Source organism: Schistocerca gregaria, chromosome 3 (assembly GCF_023897955.1).
Source record: "Schistocerca gregaria isolate iqSchGreg1 chromosome 3, iqSchGreg1.2, whole genome shotgun sequence".
Lineage (NCBI taxonomy): Eukaryota > Metazoa > Arthropoda > Insecta > Orthoptera > Acrididae > Schistocerca > Schistocerca gregaria.
Window position 1 is genome coordinate 481,660,259 of NC_064922.1, and position 25,800 is coordinate 481,686,058.

Here is a 25,800-nt window from a genome sequence, read left to right on the forward strand (position 1 = left end):
AAATTTTTGGCAAGGGAGCCGAAATGAGGATTGAGATAGCTGATTCCCGATTTTTCTGTCACAATCTTTTAAGGAGGAAAATATCCGCCTTTTTTGTGCTCCGACAGGAACAGTATCGTGCTGTTATCCTCTTGTTCGACTTGGATGGTAGTTGAAACTTTGAAAACGAATAAATAATTTCTAGTAGGCCTGCAGTACTAATCAAAACTTTTAATACTGTATTAAACCAGGGACCTAGAAACGACGGAGAGGCTTCGTCCCCGCCGTAGCTCTCAGTGGTCCACAACCCCACAACGTCCTATAGCAGTCCACTCACTCCACCATATCTCCACACCGAACCCAGGGTTATTGTGCGGTTCGGACCCCACTGGATCTCCCCCCAACGCCCCCCACCGGGAGCGTCTCACATCAGACGAGTGTAACCCCAAATGTTTGTGTAGTAGAGTAATTACGTGGAGACAGTGTTTGCGCAGTGTAACTGAGGCGGAATAAGGGGAACCAGCCTGCATTCGCCGAGGCAAATGGAAAACCGCCTTAAAATCCACCCACAGACTGGCCGGCACACCAGACGTCGACACTAATACACCGGGTGGATTCGTGCTGGCGACGGGCACGCCTTCTCGCTCGCAAGGCATCTTTTAATATTAGTAGCTGCAAACAAACATTTTTTTCAAGTTTGAATGTGTTCATATTTGTAAGGAAAATGATATATCTGAAGAATTGTGGACAGAGAAACAACTGTCAGGCAACAGTATCTGTGTCTGCGATGGCAGCACTGTGGAGTTGTAGAAGCTTTAACAGGCAGTAGTGGATATCTGCGGTGTGCAATAGGCGGGGATTCGTTGAGTTTACAGTGTAATGCATGGATGCACTTTTAGAACCAAGTGAGTTGCATATTTATTACGAGGAGGAATGATGACTCAAAACGATGGTTGGATAACATACTATCTGCCACTGCTGCCCTTACAATATAACGACGCTGGTGGCGTCTGTGTTGCGTGAAAGTCCAGAACCTCGTCTAAGGGCGTGAAAATGCAGTGTAAATGTATAGTGGAAGTTAGTTTAGCCATGTATTGGACAAGATCAGATCCGTAATCACACAGAGGATGTAAATGACAACTGACTGAGTCATCTGTCTTATGACTGGTTTGACGTGGCCTGCCATGAATTTCTGTCTTGTGCCAACCTCTTCGCCTCAGAGAAGCTTTTGCACACCCTCTGCAGCTCCTGGTGCCTGATCACTACATTCTGTCTCATCCTTTTTTCCAGTATGTTCTATATGTTCCTTTTTTCACTGGGTCTGCGGAGAACGTCGTAATTCCATATCAGACCACCTAATTTTGAACTTTACTCTTACACTGAACCTTAAACATTTAGACTGTCTTCTTTTTCGGATTTCCCACAGTCTGTTGGTTGGTTGGTTAGTTTGGGGAGAAGGGGAGAGGACCAAACAGCGAGGTCATCGGTTCCTATCGGATTAGGGAAGGACGAGGAAGGAAGTCGGCTGTGCCCTTTCAAAGGAACCATTCCGGTATTTTCCTGAAGTGAGCTAGGGAAATCACGGAAAACCTGAATCTCGATGGCCGGACGTTGGTTTGAACTGATGTCCTCCCGAGTGCTGGTCCAGCGTGCTAACCATTGCGCCACTCGCTCGGTTCACACTCTGTCCGGACGTACACTCTTAGAATGTTTACCTCTAATTAAAGTCTATGTTTGATAGTAACGACTTATTTTCGTCAGGAATAATATTTTTGCCTGTGGTAATCTGCTTTTAGTTACATATAAGTTTTAAATTTCTCAATTAAACTTGACCCAAAAATGTAAGTCTCCGGATAATACGCGTTGGGAAAATGCGTTGGTGCTGTTAGGGTCAGCGAGCATTAGTAATATTATAGAATTACTCATAAAGTACCGCTTTGAGTTAGAGAAAAAAAATCCCTTGACTCCAGCACACAGTGCCGTTTCAGAAATGTGGTAAATATTACGCACATACCTGAAAATTCTTGAGAGGGAGTAATATTTTGGAATTTGGCGACAGACTGGGAACCAGGACTAGCACCCCGTCATCTGGTCTCCAAGTCAGACTTGCACGCAGCCCACAAGAAATTAGCAGGCGGAGTCTGCTGCTTCCTCGTTTCCGTTGTTCCAAAACTGTTGCACCCCCGTAAGGGTTGAATGTCCAGAAACACTGAAACATCTACTTTTTGTTCCTCACCGAGAAGACACATGCTAATAGCCGTAGATGTAGTCTTTAAAAGATCCTTCATTAATAATTATTTAATTCCAAAAAAATATTGCCCTCTATTTTACCTCCTTAGTGCTTGAATTTCCAAAAATTCTGGAAAGTATTTTTTATTTTCTGACTGATAAACCAAATAACAGTTTCTGTAGTTCTAGCTTCAAAATTCCGTTAATAGCGCCATACTTTCAAACATCATTTTACACTCTATTTCACTCCCTTAAGAGTGAAATGTAGGACAATTCATTCTTATGCGATGCCTACAGTATAAGATCCTCATCCTCCCCAAATTTAAAGTTTCAATCCGTAGTGGTTAGGGCTGGGTATGATGAATCAGTGACTCAGTCTGACCATATTTCACCCTCTTGGGGTCTGAATTTCCAGAAACAGTGAAACACGCATTTTTCCATCTCAAAGTCAGACCCTAATTTTCAAAGATTTACCTTTAAAAATTCATTTGCAATGAAATATTTTCATAAAACATTTCAACCCCAATTTCACCCACGTAGGAATTGAATGTCCATATCGGTGACATGCATACGTTTTATTCCTATCTAAGATGACAAATTTAAATTTTCATAGATCTTCCTTACAAAATGCTTTCATGATAAAATATTTTTGTAAAAAATCTCACTCTCTAATTCACCCCCACTTCTCTTGACACAGCAGGAGCTGCAGCAGTCGGACAGAGGATGTCATGCACAGAGTGGCTCCTAAACAACCTCAAGTTGTAGAGAACTCTCTACAAATGAACTATCTCATGAATTTCAATTAGTTTCGACATCTATCTTCCACGCTCATTGACTTTTTCACACATTGGCATCTGATGAATGTAAATGTAACCACATAAGCTCCGAAAATGAGCCACATCCAGTGTGCAGGAGTTTTGCGTTTATAGACAGCTCGTTTGTGCTTTCTGTTGTGGAGGCTCGTATGTAGGAACATAGAGCCTTCTGCTCTTAGATTTTGAAGATACTAATGGTGAATGGAGTTTTAGTTAAATCAGTGGAATGGAAAGCTGTCTGATATCATCGCCAAGTAAAGAGAAGGAAGAAACAAAATCAAAGGACCTAAGTGTGAAAACAGTAGCATTTCATGTCGAATGTGCGTAATGCTGTGAACGATGAGGTTCTCCCACCAGTTAATGCAGTCGCTGTTTTGCTTGCCATATTTACTTACAGGCTTCATTCGTTGCATTCATGGGATAAGTGTGGGGATAGTGCTCTGTCACTATACAAAGTGAGCTAACTGAAATGATTGTTTCTCAGTCAGCAAACACTACATGTTTCATATCTTCAATATAGAAGATGTAAAACAAATAAGGTACGGAAAGGAGGAGGTCAAATTTACCTTCTAATGTCTGTAATCACTACTTGGTATAGAAAAGTAAAGCTAGAACCTGACGAATAATAACGTTGTGATACATACGATCAGCACGGTCGCGTGCTGTAAGGGAATGGTCTCTAACAAGAGAAACTCCCATCGCACCCCTCTCAGATTTAATGTTAAGTTGGGCCATTGGACACCACGTTAAAAACTAAACACCGATCAAACATGAAAACAGTAAGAAGGTGTAGTAAACTGTGGAAAAGAGAAGAAAAATAGAAGCAGTGAACGCTGCAAAACTTAATATGTGCAATATTGAGCCACATTAACGAGAATGGGGTCGTGGTCGCGTGGTCACGGTGTTAGTCTGCGTTCAAATCTCCTCGTACCCAACATTTTGTTTCACAAAACTACGAACTGTCCGTCCGGTCATGACGTGTCTGTTCGCTGTATTCAAATTTGTGGACGTGTCGTGGCGCAGCGTCCGTTTGCATCAGTAATGTGTAACGAAGGGACCTCCAGGCATACGCACATCCTATTTCTTCTACACAGGTACCACATGTCAAGGCTCATGCGTCCCGTTTTAGAAGTTTTGATTCTCTTAATTCCACCACTGTAGCATAGTTCATACCCGTTTATTTGTTGTTTTCATTTCTGTGAGAGGTCCATGCGGCATCTCGCCTGTTCTCACTATGCATCACAGAGTATGCGTCATTTGGTAAAAATATATTAACGTTGCAAGTAAATGTGATCACGACACATACACAGATTTCAATACAGCGAACAGACATGACAATGACCCGACGGACACTTCGTAATTTTGTGAAAAAATGTTGAGCACGAGGGAAATTTAAACCTGGATCTCCCTCTATGCAGTCCAACACCGTTAGCACTGCACCATGACCCGATTCTCGTTAATATCGCTCGATATTACACATATTTAATTTGCAATGTTCACTGCTTCTATTTTTCTTCTCTTTTCCACAATTCAGTACACCTTCTTCCTATTTGCCGTTCAATCTGTGTTCAGTTTTTGACAGGCTAGCCAATAGTCCACTTACAACTAAATCTGATGGGGGTGCGATTTGGAGTTTCCCTTGTAAGAGCGTTGAGAATAAGCGGACGACATGTGGCAACGAGGAGGATAAGTATTCCTCAATGTCGCAACATGCGCCACCGTTGCTTAATATGAAATACATCTTATGGTGTGCACATGTTAAAACAATAAATTGAAAGCAGCATGAACAATATGGGGAGACAGCAAAAGAACAGTTACCACATCTCCCACACATAAGGGAACAGCGGGGAACGCTGAACTTGATTCGGCATGCTCTCTAAAATTACATTTTCAGCGTTCAGCGTTCCAGAGTGACGTTTGTTTAATAATAATAAATTCCAAGATGATTACCAACAAAAGCAGTTCATCCATTTTCTTTCGTTCCAGACAATTTAAGATAAGCTTCCAGTATCATACTTTTTCGTCATATATAGTTAGAAGCTATATAACCACTTATAAAGCTTCCGCATAAATAAACTAAAAAGAGAAAGAAGCAGTATACTAGTAAAGTATCTGGACTGCGCACTTTACAAATGTTCTCGTAAAGAAAATTTTGATATTTTAAACCTGAGAAATGTGTTCGTGAGTATCGAGGAAAATTGGAGAAGCGCTGGGTGGAGCATTGTTTACCCGATCAATCATGAGTTAGAAGCCTTTTGCTGTCGTCCTTATGCCGCCATCGCCTCTAGTTACAAGGGACAGCCGACTGGTATACCGTGAGGCTATATCCAGAGGCCGACTACCAGAGGCTGAATATAAGAACGCATTAATGTTTTATTTCTGTCGTAATTTAATTACAGCGGGTACAGCCCCTGGTCTTTTCATAATTAAGTGCTAAAATATTCACGGACGAGGGGGGAAGTTTGGAGTTCACGTAGTAACGGAAGATAAATACGCTAAGTGTAAGAAGTTTTTCTCTCGTAAAAGCTGTCTTGGAGAACATAAAATTTCCTACTTATATGGCACAGTACGAAATTCGGTACTACTTATGTGCTGTTTAGACAAAAAATAAGTTATCCTTAATAAGAACTAGTCTACTGGAAAAAACTAGCATGAAATGAATGGAAATACCTTCTTAGACGACCTATATTCTCACTAGACACCATTTTATCTCCTACGTATATGTTGTGTGCTGCATCTGATAGTAAATATGCACATACACTCGATATATCACTGATACATAACGTAAGTCATCATCATGTTACACACAAGCGCTTATGAGAGGGCGAATTTGTCTTGCAACACAACATGTGCAGGGCGACACCGAATAACGGGAATGTTTGAAATTAGCAGTGGCAGCCAAGGGCAGGTGGCAGCACTGCGGGTTCGTGGCAATTAGCGAGTAAACAGTCCGCCATTTCAGAATTCATCGATCAATCGAATGGAAAACAGCGTGAGTTTCCTCTTATCTTTTTTTTAGTTTTTTATTTGGCCTTTGAGTGTGTACTCAATTTAGCCATCGGCAACATATAGTGACAAAGTACACATAATTGAATAAACAAATACAGAAATGCATATTTAAAAGAATAAAAAGCTTAAGTGTTACAGTTTTGTACGTAATGTTTTAAAAATTGAATTGGAAAATAATTAAAAGTGTCTTGGCTTACAATTCACACCACTTCTGAAATATCTTCATCAGCAAGACATATTTAAAATTTATGTACACCATTAACACCTACAGATTGTAACCAGTACTCTTGATGAAGTTAACTATCACTTTATATAGACGAACGTCTTTAGTACACAAAAGAGAAGAAGCTGATTGAGGAAGATGGTAGCCCATACTCAGCAATGTCTTCAGAAAGACCAACCATTCACTGTCAAATTTGGGGCGCATAAATAAGATGTGGTTGACATCAGCTTCCGACTCAGGATCACACTCACATGCTGGTGAACTGTAAACGTTGGTCCGATCATGGTACCTTTGAAACGGACGTAGATCGTTCTTTGAGTAATCAGGGTACTGATACCGTAGATCATCCGTGAAGGAATTCCAAATCCTGCCAGCTACTTCAAGAGTATCGGTATTTGTACGTGATCATATTCACCCTTAACGTCAAGAAAAGCTGTCACCACTGTCTCTTTCGTTTGAAAGGCTGTCGTGATATCCATATTAAGTAAGAAACAGGTTATCCATGGTCCCTTTGCCTTTTCTGAAGCTGTATTGACTCCGAGGCTACAAATTACATTTTTCAAGCCACCATTGTAGTCTCCTTTTTACCATTCGTTCCAGTGATTTTGCAACACACGACGACAAGGCTATAGGTCTATAATTAGTACCGACATTTGGATCTTTACCACTTTTGACAATTGGAGTTATTACTTACGTCTTCCATGTTGATATGAGGTCTGTCTTCATCCAGTACTGATTAAAAATGTTCAAGAGAAAGTCTTTCGCTTCTATAGGCAGGTGTGCAAGCATAGAGTAGTGTATATGATCAATGCCAGGGCAACTGTCTCTCGATTCTTTAATAGCTTCGTTGAGTTCTTCTTTAGAGAAAGGACGAAGGAGAACATGATAGCTGTCTTCTTCAGTAAGGAACCGATGGTTTAAAAATGGCACCGTGGGAGGAGGGATTGTAGCTATGAATTCCTCTAGCCAGGCCGTGGTAGCAGGGGGGCAGGTAGACAAACTTCTTGTTCTAAAAGCTTTTGGTTTACGCCAGATGCTTGACATACTGATTTCCTTATTTAGGGACGGGCAAAATTGTTTCCAACTGTCCTTCTTGGTTTTCTTCAGGAATTTGTTAACTCGCGTATTCACTTTTTGCACAGCCAAGAAGTTGTCCAATGAAGGATTCGGACGATAGGTTTTCAAGGCGGGCCGTCGCTTCGCAACTTCCCGAGAGCATTCAGAATTCCACCAAGGAGGAGAACGGTGCTTCATTACTGTAAACTCTTTTTTCTTAGGGGTGGTGATGCCAGCTGCTATGTTCATAGCACTGAGTAAAACTAGGTAGGCATATTCGTCCCGTAAGTCAAATCTCGTATTTGCGAGTGCCCACCGAACCGTTTCCTTATAAGAGGCCCAATTGGCTTCCTTGATTTTCCGCGTACTATTAGAGTAACAGATGTGCGCAGTATCGACGTTGATGTTAATGTGAAACTCTATTGGGAGATGATCGGATCCCATTGAATCCTTTTTAGCGCACCAATTAGATATTTCAGTAAAGCAGGGGTGCATAGAGTTACATCAACTGCGGAGGGTCTACGGAGAGGTGAAGTTATCATAGTAGGAGAGCCATCGTTGAGTATCACTAGGTTATTATCTTCGATAACGCTTATCAAGGTCCTGCCGTTCCTGTCTGTCACGTCTCCTCCCCACGCTACATGGTGGGCATTCACGTCTCCAGCTACGATAAAGGGAGGACGAAGCTGACTTATTAATTGTCTCCAGTTATCTTCCACGATACTGTGGTGGGGAGCGTTATACAACGAGACAACTGTAAAGGTTTTGTGGGCAGTTCGTATCTCCACAGCAACTAATTCAAGGTTGGTGACAGGTACGTGTAACGGGTGTGGTCGATGCGGTAGCGAAGTTTTTACCAGTATAGCTACGCCGCCCCACCCATCGAGACGACCTTCCCTTACTATAGAATAATTTTGAAAGCGAAAAGTTTGTTCGAATTTGAACCAAATTTCACATAAGAGAACGGTATCAGGCTGACTTACGAACAGTTCTCGTTGCAAGCTTTCTCTATTAGAATTAGCCGATCTCGCATTCCACTGCAATACATTTAAAGCCGCCATAATTTAGGGAGAGAGAGCCTGGAATATGCCCGTAACGAGGTGACGGATATCGGAATTGTTCTTAGCACTATTTTGTCTCATGTTTTGCATGACAATATCGATCACATTTATTATCTTATCTACAAGTTCAGCATGACCTTGAGGCTGTCGTTTATTCGGCACTTGTGGGGTTGCTAATCTGTGGGCAGAGGGCTGGTATGGATTTTGGCTGATATGAGTGAATGAGGCTGCAGTACTGAGACCACTCAGGAACGTTACTTTGGTTGTTTACTTGCGCCTACCGCCGGGGAGGCCGGTAAGCGACATGTGTCTGCTGGGGCACAGTTGCACATTGAGTTGCGTCCCCACTTCCGCTTTGTTGACTCTGCATGCCTGCGGCGGGCAGCGGCGGGAAGAGATGGGAGCTTTGAAAGTCCGGAGAGCTCAAATTTGTTTGAGCAGGAATGATTGGAGCCGGCAAGTAATGTTGTTGAACCCCGGTGACGGATGCATAGGTTGGCATACAAGCAATAGACAGCGCATCCCTAAAGTCAATGTTGTTGAACGTTGCTAATTCTTGAGCTCGTCGCCACATATGGTATTCCGGGCAGGAACGGTCCGTGGATGCGTGTTGTCACACGCAATGAGCACAAATAGTGATAGGTGAGATACAGGATTCAACATTATTTTGGACCACTACATTAAATGCATCTCATCTGAGATTGACATTGTTTGCTGATGTGCCTGTAACGAAGACAATTAAAGCACTGCCTGACAGTTGGTACATAAAGGTCGATGGGACATCTTGTTCCGTGAATAGACACGGGTTCCGGTAAGGTTTGAGAGTCGAAGGTTAACAAACAGGTCTGCAATTGAACGATTTGTTCTTTATCATATCTCTTCGTAAACCCCCGAACACCTACAACAGGGAAGGGAGATTGCACGACTTCCAAAATCTCCGCTTCTTCAAGGTTGGTGTCTACTTTCCTGATTACTCACAGCTTATGGACAATAAAGGAAGGAATGTAAGCTTCTCTATTTTTTGACTTTAATAACTCAGTGGTAACTAGGAAATTAGCCTTGTCTGGGGTTTTCAGTTCCACCTTAACTTTTTGTTTTTCCTGCTGAAGAGATGTTAAGTATAGAATTCTTCACTTCTGGCAAGGAAACATGCAATAATTTCCCTAGTGCCATAGGGTGCAAGCGGCATAAGTTTTTGTCCAAACATTCCATGTAAACTACGAATGGCCCCCTATCTGTACGTTTGTAAAAGTTGAGAGACCTCGGAGTAGGTGCAGGTCCCACAGGAGGGGTGTTAGTTGCAGCATGTTGGTTAGGAGTGTGCCCAGAAGCAGTTGCTACAGGGGGTCACCTACATTTGAAACGTCTGTTACAGGTAAGAGTTGATTAGCGTCTGCTATGAAGGTTTTCTTAAATACAGACTGACTTCACTTTGTCGCTTGTTCCTCGTAGCGGAGAAGCTGGAGGAATCCTGTTCCGATAAATCCATATGCTCTTCTGCCGGATGTATTCCAGATTCTCCCCGAACAACTGCTAACGAGTGGCTGATCACAGCCGCCGTGTTGTCCAATGTAGTTCCTGGAGGAGCTGGTAAGGGTGCTGCATCTGGATGTAGCCGATGGGCAGGTGGTTGTTGTTGATGTTGTACCATGGGGGCGTCGAAGTCACCACCCCCTTCTCCATGTACCCCACGATATATGGCGGGACTTGCCGTCACCGATAGTAATGTCAGGTGTTAATGTGCCTGTCAGCACGCGGCCGGCCGCAGCGAGCACGTAAACAACGCCCGTCCGCGCAGCTCGCCCACCGGAGCACGACTTGGATGCGTTGACAACGCAAAAACACACGGCAACACTAATTTGTAGGTGAACAGACACTAAATTATCTATATGTTTCAATATTTCTCGAGAACCACACGAAAACTGATGGTCGTTGACGCTGCTAACCAGAGATGAACAGCGAGAGTTAGCCATAAAATGTTTTATAAAAGCAATGATAGTTTGGTAGCGGCGCAGAAGGAGTTTCGACGTTCTTACAATTTAGGACGTCATGATGCCGCTCTTTCAAAACACGAGATAAAATGTTGGTTTAATAACTCTGATGAGACTGGATCTGCCCTCAAGAAGAAACCAACAGGACGACCAAGAAGGGTGTGTTCTCCAGCGAACATTGGTGTTTGTACGCGAGTCTGTTTTACGGAGCTCACGGCATTCAGTTCGTAATCAAGCAGCAGTGGTTGGAATGCCCGAGGAGAATGTTCGCTGAATTCTTCATCTTGAGTAATCTTCCATCCAAACTAACTACAGATGGTGCAACCATTGAAGGACTATTATTACCGGTTACGATTAGGGTTCTGACAACAAATCATAACAAAAATAAACAATGACGATGAATTTCTAAATAAGGTATGGATATCAGATGAGGCATATTTCCATCTCACAGGTGATGTGATAAACGAAACTACCTTAACTGGGCGAACACAAATCCTAATTACTTTCATGAGCGCCCTTTACACACTGGTAAAGTTGCAGTATGGTGTGGTGTTTCATCATATGGGATTATCAGACCGTAATTTTTCGCAAATGAACAGGGAAACTCAATGATTGTCAGAGCCGATCGTTACGTGGAGACGTTACGAATTTTCGTTACACCTGCATTGAACAACTTTCCAAACGTTGAAGAAGCCTAGTTTCAACAGATAGGGTCGACATCACACACTGCACCGGCAGTAAATGGCGAGAATTGTTTAGCAACTGTGTGATCTCACGATTTGGTAACATTCCCTGGCCCCCTAGCTCGCCAGATTCATCCGTTTGTCATTTTCTCTTGTGGGGCTACCTTAAGAGCAAAGTATACACGACTCGACCAAGAACCCGGTATGAGTTAAAACAGAGTAGTCGGGATGCAATTCACAGTATCCCAGATGAAAGGTTGCAGCGGTCAATGAGGAATTTCAACAGCAATTTCACAAATGTATTCGTATAGGACGACGCCATCTAAAGCACGTAATTTTTAAAAGTGATTAATGACAACAATGTTTCATAAATGGCAAAGCTGTAAGGTTCCAATTACTATGGATGCAATTTCTATCCTTCATCACTTCTAGGTTTACTGTATTGTGGAAATGTTCCCGTTTTTATATCTAACCATATATTTCAAATAACATCAACTATGTTGAATGCTTCATTTGAATAAAGCCATAAATTACGACTGCAATTAACACATGCTGAGGTTCAGCTGAAGGTATTTTCAAGAAAGTATATTAATGTTGGTTTGGTGCATAAGTTCGTAGAGTTTCTCCGTAAGTTTAATAAACACAAACGATACACGTAACAGAGAGTTTAGTCATCAATAGTACATTCTCCATCACTAATCATAAGAGTCTGTCAACGTTGGGGAAAATTTACCATTCCACGACTGTAGAAATCACGTGGTTTTGAGGCGGAAACTCGTCGAGGCATGTTGGGAGCGCATTTTTATCCGGAAAGGAAGTTTGTTCGACAGAGAGCGTAAAAGGTGTAAATATTAGAGCGCTAGGTAAGGAGAATAAGGAGGGTGCGGAATGACATCCCAGCCCAATCCTATAGTTTTTTTCTTTTTCTTGTGTAACAGAATGCAGGCGAGCGTTACGTGGAGTAGCATCACTTCACGCAGACTTCCTTGCCGTTGTTCTTGGACTGAAAATCCAAGACGTCTGAGTTGTTGACAGTAAATGTTAGCAGTGACGGTTACACCTCGGGGAAGCATAGACTGCATGTTTTTGGTGCTGTCATCCCTCTACAAAATATGTCGGAAATAATCCGATTTCTCCACTTGACACTCCATTTTACAACGTCCACAGCGCCACTCACTATGTCATAACGACAAATCAAAAACAAATAGGAACAGCGAACTACAAATAAAAAATGGCTATCGATAAAGAAACCCATAGCAACCGGAATACCAACATGCAAAACAAAAACGCTGGAACTTAAGCACCAACTTAACAGTAGTAGTACTAGTAGTGATTGTTGTTTCCAGGAAGAATTGTCACTCTGGAGCAGCGTGGACGCTAATTTGAAATTTCTTAGCAGACAAACTTCCGTCGTTTGATTCATCCATATATCACTATTACAAAGGTGTTTCACATTTCATGGTATTATAGTTCAAGAACAAAAATAAAACATAGTTGGCACATGCAGGCATTTACATACTTAGGGTCTAGTTTGACAAGGATGGCCGGCCTGTGTGGCCGAGCGGTTCTAGGCACTACAGTATTGAATCGCACGACCGCTACGGTCGCAGGTTCGGATCCTGCCTCGGGCGTGGATGTGTTTGATGTCCTTAGTTTAGTTAGGTTTAAGTAGTTCTAAGCTCTTGGTGACTGATGACCTCAGAAGTTAAGTCCCATAGTGGTCAGAGCCATTCGAAACATTTTTTTTTTTTCCAAGGATGTGATATGTGGACGACCATGGCCGTGTAGTAGGAACCGTCCTCGAATTAGCCCTACTTCATTTAAGGAAGCACTCGAAATATAAATCAGAATGTCCGGATGGAGACTGGAGCCTCTAATCTTCTCAAAGAAAGATCAATCTATTTACAACGGCGCAAACTTATTCGGTTTATCTTTAGATTATATTAGTGTTTTATAAAGAAGTTACTTCATTTCTCCATACCAATTGCTGCATACACAAAACACACTCCACATACAATACACGCATTATGTTATGATCTAACTTGACATAAACTGTCAGCTGACATGAGGTCTATGACGAGAATGTCTAGTCCCTTGTCAAAGAGGGCGGAGGAGCGGATAGAGGTTCAGGGCACTCTCTTGTCCTAGGGGTGGGAAATTGCCCCTAAAGACGGAAGAATCAGCAATGATCAACGACATGAGGATGCAGAAGGCAATGGAAACCACTGCATCAATGACACGTAACGTGTATCCACAGGACATGTGGCCTGTAGTTGAAGAAGTGTCATGATGATCTCTCCATTGGCAAAAGATTCCGGAATAGTCCCCCATTCGGGTCTCCGGGAGGGGACTGCCAAGGGGGAGGTTACCATGACTGAACAATCAACGAAACGATAATGTTCTACGAGTCGGGACGTGGAATGTCAGAAGCTTGAACGTGGTAGGAAAACTAGAAAATCTGAAAATGGAAAGGCTCAATCTAGATATAGTAGGAGTCAGTGAAGTGAAGTGGAAGGAAGACAAGGATTTCTGGTCAGATGAGTATCGGGTAATATCAACAGCAGCAGAAAATGGTATAACAGGTGTAGGATTCGTTATGAATAGGAAGGTAGGGCAGAGGGTGTGTTACTGTGAACAGTTCAGTGACCGGGTTGCTCTAATCAGAATCGACAGCAGACCAACACCGACAACGATAGTTCAGGTATACATGCCGACGTCGCAAGCTGAAGATGAACAGATAGAGAAAGTGTATGAGGATATTGAAAGGGTAATGCAGTATGTAAAGGGGGACGAAAATCTAATAGTCATGGCCGACTGGAATGCAGTTGTAGGGGAAGGAGTAGAAGAAAAGGTTACAGGAGAATATGGGCTTGGGACAAGGAATGAAAGAGGAGAAAGACTAATTGAGTTCTGTAACAAGTTTCGGCTAGTAATAGCGAATACACTGTTCAAGAATCACAAGAGGAGGAGGTATACTTGGAAAAGGCCGGGAGATACGGGAAGATTTCAATTAGAATACATCATGGTCAGCTAGCGATTCCGAAATCAGATAATGGATTGTAAGGCGTACCCAGGAGCAGATATAGACTCAGATCACAATATAGTAGTGATGAAGAGTAGGCTAAAGTTCAAGACATTAGTCAGGAGGAATCAATACGCAAAGAAGTGGGATACGGAAGTTCTAAGGAATGACGAGATACGTTTGAAGTTCTCTAACGCTATATTTACAGCAATAAGGAATAGCGCAGTAGGCAGCACAGTTGAAGAGGAATGGACATCTCTAAAAAGGGCCATCACAGAAGTTGGGAAGGAAAACATAGGTACAAAGAAGGTAGCTGCGAAGAAACCATGGGTAACAGAAGAAATACTTCAGTTGATTGATGAAAGGAGGAAGTACAAACATGTTCCGGGAAAATCAGGAATACAGAAATACAAGTCGCTGAGGAATGAAATAAATAGGAAGTGCAGAGAAGCTAAGACAAATGGCTGCAGGAAAAATGTGAAGACATCGAAAAGGATATGATTGTCGGAAGGACAGACTCAGCATACAGCAAAGTCAAAACAACCTTTGGTGACATTAAAAGCAACGGTGGTAACATTAAGAGTGCAACGGGAATTCCACTGTTAAATGCAGTGGAGAGAGCAGATAGGTGGAAAGAATACATTGAAAGCCTCTATGAGGGTGAAGATTTGTCTGATGTGATACAAGAAGAAACAGGAGTCTATTTAGAAGAGATTGGGGATCCAGTATTAGAATCGGAATTTAAAAGAGCTTTGGAGGACTTACGGTCAAATAAGGCAGAAGGGATGGATAACATTGCATCAGAATTTCTAAAATCATTAAGGGAAGTGGCAACAAAACTACTATTCACGTTGGTGTGTAGAATATATGAGTCTGGCGACATACCATCTGACTTTCGGAAAAGCATCATCCACACAATTCCGAAGACGGAAAGAGCTGACAAGTGCGAGAATTATCGCACAATCAGCTTAACAGCTCATGCATCGAAGCTGCTTACAAGAATAATATGCAGAAGAATGGAAAACAAGATTGATAATGCGCTAGGTGACGATCAGTTTGCCTTTAGGAAAAGTAATGGCACGAGAGAGGCAATTCTGACGTAACGGCTAATAATGGAAGCAAGGCTAATGAAAAATCAAGACACGTTCATAGGATTTGTCGACCTGGAAAAAGCGTTCGACAATATAAAATGGTGTAAGCTGTTCGAGATTCTGAAAAAAAGTAGGGGTAAGCCAGAGGGAGTGACGGGTCATATACAATATGTACAACAACCAAGAGGGAAAAATAAGAGTGGACGATCAAGAACGAAGTGCTCGTATTAAGAAGGGAGTAAGACAAGGCTGTAGCCTTTCGCCCCTACTCTTCAATCTGTACATCGAGGTAGCAATAATGGAAATAAAAGAAAGGTTCAGGAGTGGAATTTAAATAGAAGGTGAAAGGATATCAATGATACGATTCGCTGATGACATTGCTATCCTGAGTGAATGTGAACAAGAATTAAATGATCTGCTGAATGGAATAAACAGTCTAATGAGTACACAGTATGGTTTGAGAGTAAATCGGAGAAAGACGAAGGTAATGAGAAGTAGTAGAAATGACGGTCACGAAGTCAATGAAGTTAAGGAATTCTGCTACCTAGGCAGTAAATTAACCAATGACGGACGGAGCAAGGAGGACATCAAAAGTAAACTCGCTATGGCAAAAAAGGCATTTCTGGCCAAAAGAATACTACTAATATCAAATACCGGCCATAATTTGAGGAAGAAATTTCTGAGAATGTACGTCTGGAGTACAGCATTGCACGGTAGTGAAACAAGGACTGTGGGAAAACCGGAACAGAAGAGAATCGAAGCATTTGAGATGTGGTGCTATAGACGAATGTTCAAAATTAGGTGGACTGACAAGGTAAGGAATGAGGAGGTTATACGCAGAATCGGAGAGGAAAGGAATATGTGGGAAACACTGATAAGGAGAAGGGACAGGATGGTAGGACATCTGCTGAGACATGAGGGAACGACTTCCGTGGTACTAGAGTGAGCTGTAGAGGGCAAAAACTGTAGAGGAAGACAGAGATTGGAATACGTCAAGCAAATAATTGAGGACGTAGGTTGCAAGTGCTACTCTGAGATGAAGAGGTTAGCACAGGAAAGGAATTCGTGGCGGGCCGCATCAAACCAGTCAGTAGCCTGATGACAAAAAAAAAGATGGTTCTAACTGATGTACATAGCTGAGTGGCAAATGTACTTACCTGCGTTAGCTGAAATTTCTAATGTTGTAGACTACTGTTGACAGAGGTCCTAATTGCTATCCTTTGTTATTATATTGAGGAAGCAAAATACGGACTTAGCTTAGTGAAGAGATTAGCTAGTGGTAAATAGGGATGCTCAAGGATAATGCTCAACAAATCACAAACAAGATAAAATTTAACATGTTGTAGCGAAACACTTTTTACTATTACGAGAAATATCAAAAGGTTAAAAACATCAGATCCAAGCATTACGAATTATAATTGATGGAGTAAAATCTACGCCCCTCAGTATGCATAAGAATTCTAAGTGATAGAACCTACTGAAATAAGCATTCAATGGTTAGCACAGCTTTAGTATGAGAAACGGATTCAATCGCGTTAAATGGCTAACATTTAAAGATTTGTGTAACAATAACAGAAGGCAGTCGAAAACACGAATTATTTTCATCCGAAAAGCAAAAGGAGCCAGGATCATAATGTTAACTGCCGAAAGTTTATGTTGAAAAGTTTATTTTTTCACTCTCTGGAACTGTGCTCTCTCATCTGCAATACCAGCTAGACATAATCATAATTATAAAAAAAGAAAACAGAAAAAATAATAATGAGAGCTGCAGCACTGAAAGCAATAAATCTGGTATATCCTGTACTTCAGTGGCTCCACATCTACTCAGACGGTTCATTAATAGAGAAAGAGGGGAAGCAATGTATAGAAAAACCTTCGATTTACATCAAGCTTTATGATTGCAACACTCAAATTTAGAATGTAAAGTTGAAGCCATTGGAACTGCAGCAAGTCGGCCAAATTCGACACATTCGACACAGCAATCGTGATTCCAGAACAGTAAACACACAGTTATCAACACTCAAGAACCAATAACTATTCCAGTTAATGAAGGTCAAGGAGTAAGTAAAAGCCTACCACAAAAGAATAAGTGAACTGCAATTCAGTGCAATTCGGTGGCTTAGATGGCAATGGAAACGATGAATTTTCTAGCCGAAAAGGGCGTAAAAATTGAGTACTCCACAAAAAAGTAACACGTCGCAGGGAAACGCATTATTAACTACAGATTTCAAGCATTATTAAAACGATCCATCAACATTTTAGGTGAAGTAAGGATCCGGAAAAACCACATGGACGATTCTGTAGTGCCTGATGTACCAAGAAGAGAAGTGGCACTCATATTCTTCTTGACTACTGAACATGACTGTTTGGCCGCTCATCTATATAGGATATCCATCCTGCCGTCTCCAGAATTTGTTCTATGTCACAAAATTGGTTCGATCATGAGCAAAGAACAATTAAGAAAGTGTAAAAAAAATTAGTGATTGTAATTCAGAGTTACCAACTTTATACTGGGGAGTAAGAAGGCGAATGGCAGTGGGTCAAATGCCAGAAGAATAAAATAATAGTAACATTAACTTACTGTAGTCTGAAAATATGTACAGATTTTGATCGTTTTTAACTTGGAAAAAAATCCATAGCTAAAAACTGACTGTACCCATAAACAGTCTGTAACTAAAGCATACTGGCTGTTTACACTGATAACACGAGTTTGCACCTATAACACGCTCATGATATTCTATTTGTAATCACACCACTTCAGCTGAGAATCAGTAATCATTCCTAGAAATGTTGTGTTTGGTACGCAATCCATAGAGGTACTATCTGCATTTAATACTGTCTTTGTTCAGGTACTATCTACATTTAAGACTGTCTTTGTTCCTCTCCACATTTAACACTGTCTTTGTTCATCTCCACATTGAAATTCGTGTAGAATTTTGTCTTTATCATCAGTGCAAATTTACTGCATATTAACCAAACTTCCTTGAAGGTATTATCTTCTTCCTCGGCAGGGAGTTCTCTTCGATTCTCAGTGACTGTAATATTACTGTCATCACCAATGAGATTCTTCCCCACGGCTACAACTATTGGGAAGATCATTGAGGTATACCTGAAATAGTGTTGTACCTAATACACTGGCCTGAGCAACTCGAATTTTGGTTCAGATAAGTGTTTCACTAAACGTCTCTTGTTAGTTGAGTTTTTTTATCTCTAGACATTGTACCGCTCTGCTCACTATGGTCGAAACCAGCCTTTAGCTACACCTCTTTTTCCTAATTATTCTGTTTAGTAGAATCGTATGGTCAATAGCATCGAATCCTTAGAAATATCTAGGCATATGCCTGTAACACATAATCCTTTTAAAGCATATCACATACCACTTTTGCGAATTCTACTATATCCGCAATTTCCTGGCAGATTAAAACTAAGAGCCGCACTTGGAGTCGAACCACTGACCTTTGCCTCCAAGAGCATGTCTCCTATAGAGTGAACTACACACACACGACTCACGACCCTTCCTCTCAGATATAACTCCTGAGGTATCTCATTTCACTGAAATTCTGCTGCGAGGCTTGCGGGATAGCTATGGCTCTTTCTTTATTTATACTACTTGGGAATCCAAACTGCGACTCACTAAAGATTGTATTTATTCTATCATTAATCTGTGTCTGAAAGGGATTCTTTTATGTTTTAGAATGATGTCAGTAGTCAATGAGCCTGTTGTTTCCTGTGTCCTCTGCATTACCTTTCTTTACGTGAGTCACAACCCTAGCCAGTGTTAAGTACCTTAAAGTTTCCTCATGCGAATCATTCATTTTTTATGTTTTTTAAGGGAGCTCGTATGCTCTGCAATCACTGTGGCTGCACCCAGACCGGTACTTCATCTGAGCCTGTGGACTGTTAGTTATTGTACAGTTTTACTGACTTCACGTTCTGTTGTTAATAATAATATAACTGTACTTAGTGAATAGTTATTTATTTACAGGTGTTGTACGAGGCGTGGAGCTTAAATAGTGGCAACACTGCCATAGAGATGCAACGCTACGAAATAAAATATGTTGCTTGAATCATATATTACTTACATACCCTTACTTTACCCCAGTGTAATTCAACTTTCTCCTCCCACATCACGTGCAAACACATTACGAGAAGAACATAGCCTTGTGTCATAGAAAACTTAAAATGCTTTATGTAAACTGGAGCTATGTATCTGAAAATCTTAATTTTTTATCAAAAGTGTTGACTTACGGCACTTCCACACCAGAAATGCAGAACCATGTGTGATCTCTCTATCTCTCCGCCCCCCCCCCCCCCCCACTTTCTCTCTACGTGACACACACACACACACAAACACACACACACACACACACACACACCCACACACACACACACCAGAGCAAGCACACAGAGGAACATAAACGTTAATAGCGAGGTTGAAGATAATGCAATATATTCTACACTATAATCGCATAATCAATGTTTTAGAGAGGTAGATGTGGATTTTTTATTACATTCATTGTGGGACATATTTGTGACAGCATATGTACCCAACACTTTAGCTCAAAAAGCACGAAAATGTTTAATGTGTTGTATTCCCTAAACTACACATTTTCATAATACTCCAGGATAGCTTCGTAATGCTCCGAATACAAAATATAGATACACACTTTGGCCAAAGACAATGATGGGAAAATTCCACACAGGCAGGATAACTCGAAAATACTATCTGTAGACCAGAATAAAATTACTTATGAAATACGTAAATGTTTCGAGTACAAAACACATGTAGGTTGTGTACCGTAATTTGCATGTATAATTACAGGTTTCCGATCATGAACAAAAACTCGATCTTTCGAAGGACTAAAATTGTCTGTGCTATTTACCAAACACAACATTTCGAATACAAAGCACTCATGCTAAGACTGTACCCTAATCATTCTGCAACATTAAAAAGAACAGATGCAGCTCACATAACAGCAGTTCAGATCTTACTTACAGACTGAGTTGCACTTCTTGACAAGCTTAAATCGGTTATTCCACCACATGTTAAAGAAATGAAATTTTGGAATTATATATAAAGGTGCATAAAAATTAGTTTTATAACATTACAAAATTGGTGACATAATTTAAAGATTAAAATAAAGTCATCGACGGGAATACTTTGATTATTGTGCAATAGCAAACAAAGTTCTTCCCACACCTGCATTGTCTGAATAATTTGTCAATAATTCATCTTAGTTTGGCTATAACCGATATCAGTGTCAGTCACACGTTATAGTGACTCCCAAGCTAAGGTAAAAAGTTCGTTGTGCAATACAAAAGTTTCTCATCTTATGATTATAATAGAAACTAATGCTGTTGTACAGTAGAGACCATATGACGAACTCTGCATGATACATCAACTTTTTACACAACAGTATCATGTTATAGAGAAAAAGTAAGAAATTTCTTTATAAATCGTCACATTACAGCAGAATTCTTACATATTGACCCCATACATCATCATATAGTAAAATCCTTTCTCCACAAATCACCATGTTGAAGCAAAATGTAACAAATCGCCCCATACTTCACCACAATATAGTGAAATTTTAAAACATTTCTCAAGGTGAGATCATCCTACAGCACAACTGTAGCACATTCCCTGAAGCATCACTACAAAGTAGCATAAATTGTAACAAATTACCTATACACTGCTATATAAATTAGCATATTATAACAGAAATTGTAACAAATTACTGAGACATTGACACTTTACAGAGATACTGTGACAAATACTCCTATTTCAGAAATAGACTGTTCAGTACATCGACATGTACAGCAGAATTGTAACAGATTCCTCCGTACATCAGCAAGTTACAGCAAAACTCGAAAGAACTCCCCCATATGTCACCATCCTACAAACGAGCGTCAAAAAAATTGTAATGGAAGTATGTGCCGTAACCTCAGACACAATGTCAGCTGCTTGACCTTAAATCGTAATCGGATACCAGAAGCTGAATATCCTGACATTAGATGCCAGCCACTAGATCTTAAAACTGTATTGTCCCGCCAGAAAACCTAAATTTGGCAATATTTGTTAGCAAAATATAAGCCAAACAGTCCCCTTGACATCACACCCAATGTGGTGGCTGGGGTACAGATGGGAAGGGGCAGCATGTGTGCAGTATAATGGAGGCTGTGCTACACTGTATATACATTCTTAGTTTCAAAGCTCTCAGAGGAGTCAAGGATTGACCTAAATTGCATGGCTGGCAGTGATGACTTGTAGAAATCTGTGCATGCACATTGACACAATCTCCAAGCATGTCACATTTTGCTGAGTCGACGTAAATGCATATGGGTCTTTTCAGACAGTTTGAGACTTGTTGACCAGTGCACATGCATATTCAGTGTTTTACACCTTCTTTGAGTTTATATTTTGATAAATAACACTATCACTTCTTGGTTTCTTTAACTCAAGTTATGGTATATACACTGTCAACGTCTGGTGCTATTATACAGTTTTAGGATCCAATACGTAACACCCACTGGCAGGTTACGACATATACGTTGCCACCATCTGGTGTTACAATACTATTTGAGATCTATAGCTGAATCAGTGTCTGTTTATGACACATACATGGTCATAACACGTTCAGAGTCAGAGCAGTCTGGTACGAGTTCAATAGCTGCTTCTCTTCAACTCATGAGTTAGTGGTTGCTTTTTCATTTCCGTGCAGATATAATTTCACCTTATGCATGTTTAACTAACGTTCCTGCATAACGATATGAAAAAAGTAATCCTTTTTTTTTTTCACGTCATGTCGCGTAGTTTTGGCTGAACTCATTCTAAATGACATCGATCGTCCATCTTGTTAGTTTTCCTTGCGACCCAGTCACCAATGTACCATGTACATTTATTATATTCCTTAAAAATGTTAATTTAAATTCAAATGTCCCTTTGAGAAACCTCACTGCCTTTGTGATAACTGCGAGAAATAATAAATAATCTAATGTAACCAGGAATCATAGTTTCCTTTTAGTAGTCAGAATATGAAAACAGACCCTTTCAGAGTGTAGTTCAGCATTCAGTAAAAGTTTCTTGACCATTCATGATTAAGTGTAACTTTTTTGAAGTTACCTTGTATATTTTCTTAACATATATCTTAAACTGTAAGGAGTCACTTATTTCCGTTAGAAAATGACAAAAACTCTTGGTAGTAAAGTACATCTGCCCCCCCCCCCTTCCCCAGTTTGTTAAGGACTTTTCTGTGCTGTCGATGTTACTATATTATTCTATGAAGTACAGCAGACATACGACATAAACGTTAGAAAGAAACTTCATTTTGTAAAGAGACGAGTGTAAGTTGGTTAAACAGGTAGTATGAAGGCAGTTATATTTTCCCTCTCCCAGCCGAATCCGAAACGACATTTATATGATCCTCTATGGGTGAGGCATAAAGCCATTCCACCGGTGCGTTGGAGATAAAAGTAATACGACTCTGTTTTACGGGGTAATGTAATGCCAAACTGGATATGAATTCCTCTGTATTTCCGACATACACGAGAGGCACTGAAACCTTTTTCCGGCTGGTTTTACGGATTTCTTGGTGAACTAGCGACGTCAGCACCCAGTTAACAGGTCTCTCCTACAGGTGAGTGAGTTTTCGCACTGTACCCGATTTTAGAAGTGACGTGTCTAAATTACACTCACCAAACATTAAGTACAGTTTTCCTCTCGAATATCGAGGTGCCCTCCTAGTGAAATAAAGAAATAAATAAAAAATCACGAGCTTCTTATTATTGTCTTATTATTAGTTTTTGTTTCAAGAGACCGATAGCTCTTATCTCTTCTATTTGGCTGGCCCATAAGTCCTGGCGTTTTCTTTGGGTGAAAAGTTTGTTTGAAAAGTAAAGCGTTCTGACAATGTGTTTTATATTATTCGATAGAGAATTATGTGCTCTACAGAACAGTGAGTTTAGTTTGTTTGTATTGATCATTTCAGGTCATTAAAATGGGGTGTCAAATCGACGTAACGGTCATTTTCGACCCTGCTTTTTGCCTTTAATGGAGGTGCCTATCTCATAGAAGTTGTGACTTCTGAAATTTTCCCGGCGTGGCAGAATGTCGACGGGATCCGGCTGCATACCCGGAAATTATTAGAAGCTCATAGAAGTTGTTCGAGATATTTGTGAAGTGTGTGGCGAAGAAGGTGTGCCCCTAAGGACGGCTCAAAATCGGTTTGACCGATTCAAAGATTGCAATTTCGATCTCATTCAAGATCCACCATGAACTGCTTGATCGTAACCAAACAGTGAATGTGGAGCTTTAGGTCAGATAAATGCAAAGATTCTACAAAGGTACCCATTAAAAACGACATGATCGGTGACATGGCGTTCTTCCGCTACTCTATAACGTTCTTACATCAAGGTATCTACTCTGACGATTGGCTTGGACATGTTGTCACATCCCCCGTATTCTCCTTACTTGGTGCGTACGGATTTTAATCAGCTCCAATCGCTCTCCAATTCACTGCGTGGCGTTTTGTTCAATAAGGACGTGGAACTAGAGGCTTGGCTGGACGATTTCTTCGAGTGGGAACAAAGAGATTTCTAAGTTCAGTCATTGAACAACTTGTTCAATGTTGAGAAGAAGTTGTAAGGAACAACGGAGAATATATCATTGATTCATTTGTTGTTCATCACCTCTTTATTTTTGTGGAAACAAATGTCAGCAAATAACGCCGGGACTTTTGGGCTAACCAAATATATAACTATGTTATCCGAGACGTATGTCAGGAAATGCAACAGAATAGTGGGTAACTCACTGAACCTGGACTTGCAATTCAGTAGAGAAATGACAAGCCTCAACACCTTTTAACAGCTCAGCGTAAAATGCAGCATACCCATTGACTTGTGGCAAATATGGAGTTGTGACTTTATAAAATAAGACACTTAAATTTGTTGCTACTTTTGTTTTAATTTTACACAAAGTGTTATTACAGTGTGCCGAATGAAAATGAGCGGAGTCGAATACGATGGCAGTGCGGGGACATACTGTTGAAGCTTGTAGGGACGAACACCTGCACACTCTTGGTAATGTATGGTGACACCGAGCAACACAAGTGGTCAGAGTACAGTACATAGAACATAGTCCTACGTTACAATGTAAGGCCATACAAGAACTGGTCAATAAATTGTAACGTTCAGCTCACATTGCATTCTGTGTAGTGTCATAGCAATTTACATATTGGCAGCACAAGTACGACGGACCACTGTTTGTACGTGGTGAGGAGAGACGTCCAACAATTCTCTTTCTGCTATGGATCTGTTCAGTGTGTGGAACCAAGGAAACTGACGAATTCCAATAAATATTCATGAAACAATAAAGAATATTTGTTGGAAATACCCAGAGAGGATTATGTGCACTCACCAATAAAAAAAGATGCTCAGAAAATTGTTAGGCATGAGGTTGGGTCAGGAAAATGAACTGTGTTTTTCATACATAACTGCCAAATAGTTATTAGTTAATTAGAAGGTCTTCTCCTTCCTAGCTTAAAAGAGGCATTTCAAGTTTGCACCCCAACAAAATCATTCCATCATTTTAAATTTAGGTGTTCATACTGATGCGAAGAAAGAGCTTAGACAAAAAACCTCTTCGTCATAAAAGGTTCGTCAATCACTCGGTAAAAAATTCTGACTGTAACGTAAATTTTACTAAACAAGTGCCGACAACGTTACAAATGCAATCAATTAACAGAATCCACGAAACAGAACTTATTCGAGATGAAAATTACCAAATTACCCTACGGCAGATGTGGGTTGTATTTCGGTTCCAGCGTGATAAGCCAGTATTAGTTTTCGTGGATTTTGAGGAATAGCAGACTTTTAATTGCAAAGAATTTTTTATACATTATCACATAATTATAATTAGAGTAATGTTGACTCCAGTTTACAGGAACATACGTAAAAGATTAGAGAAAGCAACACAATAAATTAAAGTCAATAGGCAATATCATGTATCTGTGTACAGATTAAGAAAAAATTTTCATACTGTCTCTCAAATGTGAGAATGCAATGGTGGTTCAGTTATGGATGATACGAAGTATTGATATCTGGGGTAGTTGGATATGCAAGTGTGCATGTTTCGACCTGCAAGGAAGGATCCTTTTGCAGAACAATAGGTTAAGCACTTTTCAATCATAGGAAAACACTAAGTTTGTCATTGAGTGCATACCTACCCCTGATGTAGGCAACCTGCACTAAAAAATGCACTCTCTCTCTCTCTCTCTCTCTCTCTCTCTCTCTCTCTTTCTTCCATTACTGGTAATTCACTGCAGACAAGTTCTTTATATAAGCTGCATTAGCTACATACCGTCAGTCTTATAAAGATAAGGAAGGAATGAATCTATTCTCTTCCTTCTCCATCGTGAATTTAATATTTTGATGGGTGATGTTTGATTCAGAAACTCATTTAGCACCTATTTGCCATACTGCCACACCACAATATGCAGTCGACCCTTCGAAAGAAGTGTTTGGCTTGTAGGTGGCTAGCTAAAAGTTCCACCTCCTGAAAGTGTCGCATGTAATTTGCAACACTAGAGGCGAGTGAGAATCCTGTGGCTCCTCCACTTGCTTGTAAAACTCTTTTAAGTAGGT

At 40.6% G+C, this 25,800-nt stretch overlaps 1 protein-coding gene across 1 annotated transcript in view; it reads right to left on the reverse strand.

Annotated features, from left to right (window-relative positions):
- LOC126355437 (5-hydroxytryptamine receptor) overlaps window positions 1-25,800 on the reverse strand; it is a 491,691-nt gene that overhangs the window by 274,572 nt on the left and 191,319 nt on the right. The gene's annotated exons all lie outside the window — the stretch shown is intronic.